This window comes from Peromyscus eremicus, unplaced genomic scaffold (genome assembly GCF_949786415.1).
Source record: "Peromyscus eremicus unplaced genomic scaffold, PerEre_H2_v1 PerEre#2#unplaced_72, whole genome shotgun sequence".
NCBI classification, from domain to species: Eukaryota; Metazoa; Chordata; class Mammalia; order Rodentia; family Cricetidae; genus Peromyscus; species Peromyscus eremicus.
In genome coordinates this window covers 550,557-555,595 of record NW_026734313.1, presented here as the reverse complement: position 1 = coordinate 555,595, position 5,039 = coordinate 550,557, and the positions used below count along the sequence as shown (strand labels likewise).

Genomic DNA, 5,039 nt, shown 5'->3' with positions numbered 1-5,039 from the left:
CCTAATATCCTCATGCATTATCAAAAGTAAATTTACACACACACACACACACACACACACACACACACACACACAAACACACACACCTATATATAATCACTGTGTAGCCAACAGATGAGTCAATACCATACAGTGAATATTACCTTCATATTTGGACTCTGGTATGGAGATGTACTCTTCCTTGTCTGTCCATGGTTGCTGCTACTGATAGAATCCTACAGCTGTGTATAGCATATTGCAAGTGAGATAGATTTATTATATTATTCTTGTAAGTTCTGTGAAGTGTTCCACAGTTATTCTAACCAGAAGATGAATATTTCATGGCTCACCCTCTAATCCTAAACAAATATCCACCATTAAATAAAAACCAAAATATTAAAAATAAAATGATTAAAAATTATACACTGTACCCATATCAGGCAACAGAGTATACCATCAGGAGAAAGGCAAAAGAAACAGGAAAAAAACAAATGAGTCTGTTAGGAAACTAGGAGCTTAGTTTTGATTTTAATGATGATAACTAAAATCTCACGCAGTGAATTGCAGAAATGAAGCTTCTGCTACTTTATGGATATTTGTCCATCCAGCAAAATTTCTTTAGAGAGAGACAAAGAATGTTGACCTAGACATGTGAGTAGCAATCTATCATTGCACAATGTTTTCCCTATCCACATGCCAGCATTTAAGATAATCATGTGTGCAAAAAAGACACAAAGAGGGGCAGAGCATGTTAATACTGCTTGGGGGCCTTATGTGGGTCTAGGCTCTAGGAGAAGCACACATCTCCATTTTTAACTGTAAAGTGCATGTCTGCCAATTAAAATTCACATGCTAATACATATGGGTTATTAGCCTCATCTATGTGACATAACATTTCCATAAACTGTTCAAACAACAAATATAAAGATGTTTAGACATTTGACTGGTAAGGGAAAATGAACAAGAATAAGAATATAGAGGCTGGTGAGATGGCTGAGAGGTTAAGAGCATTGACTGCTCTTTCAGAGGTCCTAATTTCAATTCCCAGCAACCACACAGTGGCTCACAATTATCTATAATGAGATCTGTTGTTCTCTTCTTGCATGCAGGCATATATGCAAGTGGAAAACTGTGCGCAAAATAACTAAAGATTTTTTTTAGGCCATCTCTCATTGGACCAAGAGGTGAATGACTCTTCTCACACACAGAGAATCCTGACCCTAGGACCCAGGCCCTGGGACACAGCCAGTCCCCAGCAATCCCCACCCAACACTTGCCTCAGTTGCTGGCCAGCAGGGAAAACTCCTGTAGGAAACCCCCCTACAACGCCCCCATTGTACCCTGCAATCCATAAGTTCTACACCCTGCCCTCATACCCATCTTACTATGACCCCAGTAACTTTGAGGCATGGAAATCAAACCACCAGCTCTCATTGGACCAAGAGTAACTTCCTGAGGCACAGAAACCAAACTGCCAGCTCTCACTGGACCAAGAGCCAGCTTTCATTGGACCAAGGGCTCTCATTGGACCAAGAGTAACTTCCTGAGCAGGGAATCTACCAGTCCTCATTGGACCAAGAGTGGGTCTCTAAGATATAGAATCTGCCACCTCTCATTGGACCAAGAAAGTTTTCCTGAGACACAGAATCTGTTAGATCTGACTGGATGAAGAACTCCAATAAGACAAAGAGCAGCTTGGTGAGTCACAGAATTAACTAGCTGGGGTTGGTCCAAGAGCAGCTTCCTGAGATACAGAATCTACCAACTCTAATTAGACCAAGAGCCATGATTAGACCCAGAGGGGCCCCCTGAAACACAGACTGGACCAATAGCAGCTCACTCAGACACAGACACCTCTTGCACCTAGTAGAGGAGGAGGTGGGCAGAAGTTAAGGCAAAAATACATATAACAACATAAAGTAATACGGTATCACCAGAACCTAGCCCTCCTGCAACAGCAAGACCTGAACATCAAAATGTAAAAGAAGCAGAAGAATGTGACCATAAAAACAGCTTCATGAAGATGCTAGGGGACTTTCAAGAAAAAATGAAAAATTTCATTAAAGAAATGGAGGAAACAGCAAACAAAAAATGGAAGAAAACAATAAAGATATTGAGAAAAAGGCAAACAAAAATTGGAAGAAATCGATAAAGAAATTAAGGAAAAGACAAATTAAAAAATTGGAAGAAAGCAATAAATCGCTTAAAGAAAGCCAAGAAAACCAGGAAAAAGCAATTAAACATGTGAGGGAAACAGTTCAAGACCAGAAAACTGAAATAGAAACAATGAAGAAGACACAAACAGAGAAAATGCTGGAAATAGAAAAGCTGAGTAAAGGAACAGGAAACACAGATGCAAGCATAACCAACAGAATTCAAGACATGGAAAATCTCTGGTGTAGAGGATTGTAGCAGAAATCTTAAAAAGTCTTATTAATAAAATCAAACCTGAGCCAGGTATTGGGGTGAATGCTGGAAGATCAGAGAAGCAGATCTCACCTTGCCAGTTTCTCTGCTGACCCTATTTCCTCAGACTGGAAACCTCTGTCCTCATCCAGAATGAATCTCAGCTGAACTGTGCTGCTCAAAACCTAAAAGTTTAACCAGCTAAAAGCTTCTAGTTTCTAATCTTCACGCCTTTATACCTTTCTGCTTTCTGCCATCACTCCCTGGGATTAAAGGCTCGCTTTCTGGGATTAAAGGCATGTGTCACCATGCCTGGCTGTTTCCAATGTGGCCTTGAACTCACAGAGATCCAGAGGGATTTCTGCCTCTGGAATGCTAGGATTAAAGGTGTGTGCGCCACCATTTTCTGGCCTCTATATCTAGTGACTATTCTGTTCTGTGACCCCAGATAAGTTTATTAGGGTACACAATATTTGGGGGAACACAATACCACCACAATTTGTAATAGCCAGAACTTGAAAACAACCTAGATACCCTCAACTGAAGAATGGATAAAGAAAATATGGTACATATACACAATGGAGTACTACTCAGTAGAGAAAAACAGGGTGGAGATACAGAGTTGTGAGACTGTCTCCTTGTCACAATTTGGCCTGGATCTCACTCTGCAGGCTGACATGCCATTCGTTACATTGCAATCCTCCTGGCTCAGTCTCCCCAGTGCTGGGATAAGTTTAGTGAATCAACATGTCTGGTTTATGAGGAAGGATTTTCAAACAACTTTTACTTAATAGAGTGTGTACAGCTGTTAGTAAAGCTGTCTTCTATGTTTGTCATGTTGACTGTGGTTTGCAGCAGTTGAAGAGCACAGACCAGGGATCTTTAGGGTCCCTAAAGATCAACAGGAAAGGAGAAATTGTGGGGAAGCCTGCAGTCAAAACTTCATTTACATGCCTCAACCAGATGCGAGAGTCCATTAAAAAAGTGTGAAAGATTATACAAATTATATCTAGGAGGTACAAGCCAACAAATGTGACCACAAGCATGAGGATGGTGTGGGCTGCTCTGCTCTCAGGATGGCCTCTGTGGTTTTGATTGGGAGTGAGGATGTGCTGTGTTTGCTGGCGATGTCTATGGAGGAGAAGCACCATGGAGACACTGGTTCAGATCATGATGCTGATGAATATGGCATCATGGGAAAAACGCAAGATGACAATGCCTGCACTGAATCCAGATGTGGAGCAGAGCCACTTGCCTTGATTGTGAGTGTCATTGCCTGTGCTCTGTTGACCACTGACTTTGATTGGAATGTAGACATTATTTAAGACACTGAACAACCAACAACTGTAACAAGAATAACTCAGGACATTAGGAGCTCTTCTTTGAGGCATCAGCCTACCCCAGTGACCAGGAACAAGAGTGACAAACTGATGGATGCTCAGGACACAGGTGGAGCACATGTTTGTGCTTCGAGCCACCAGGCGAATGAAGTACCCAATTTTGCATTGAAGGTTAGTATAAGGATTCCTTTGAACAAAAACCATCACGTTGAATGGAAATGCAGTGACAAAGAGAATGAACACATTGGCCACAGCCAAGTTGGTGACAATGGCCTGTGTGGGCCTCAGTCGAGAGCCAGTAAAGATGGGAGAGAAATTATGGACAAACAGAAGAATATTGGCCAGTGTCCCACACCCAATCTCAAAAAGCAGGAGTGTCTGGAGAGCCAATTCCTCAGTGGCTTTCAGAGTTTTATTCTGAGAGGACATGGAGACAACCTCTGTGCAGGCTGGAGTGATGACCAGGAGGAACACTGCTGCCTTCAAAACACTTCTCAATGTCTGAGCATTAGAATGATTTATGTCTTACTTCTTCTATGAAGGGAGACACTATGGTATCACAGTATAGGAGCTTGTCCTGGAGAACATTGCTTAGACAACTCAGACTATTATTTTGTACTTCATGCACTTTCCCTCACCTCATGATGCAAGTGTATTAGTGATACAACTGTATCATTCTTGGTCCACACGCCACCCATTGTCATACATTATGGCATATAAACATATAAACAGTGAACATAGGAAAACATTAATTTATCTTTTGAATGCAACATCTTCCCTCAATGATAAATGTGTTAAGAAATACAAATTGGAAGTTGGAGAGATGGCTCTTCAAAAGACTCATGTTCTAATCCAGCACTCACATGGTCGTTCACATCACCTGTAACATCAGTTGCCCAAGTTGAACGCCCTCTCATGGTTTTTGTGGCACTGCACAAATGTGGTGCCAGACATACAGGCAGTTATAACACTAGATGCATAAAGTAAAATTACTATATCTTTAAAATGACATGATTTCAAACTTGTAATTCACAAAATCATGTAAGTAAAGTAAGTGGCCAAAAAGGGACCCATCAGCTTTTGTGAAAATTTTATACAGATCATCAAAGTGATAGAATACAAAATATTTCAAAAAAGTAACCAGTTTTCTGATCACAAATATGAACCTCAATTTATACATGTATATTATTAGGTACATAAGCAACCGCAAAAGTTCTATGAGTTAACTCCTTTGGCAGATAAACATCTTATGTGAAGTGACTGCATACAGGACTAACTCAAAAAAATCAGTAGCCCTCCTATATACAAATGATG

General features: G+C 40.7%; 1 pseudogene; it reads right to left on the bottom strand.

The window, feature by feature from the left end:
* Positions 1-3,218: 3,218 nt before the first annotated feature.
* LOC131901332 (vomeronasal type-1 receptor 4-like) lies at positions 3,219-4,184 on the bottom strand (annotated as a pseudogene).
* Positions 4,185-5,039: the final 855 nt, after the last annotated feature.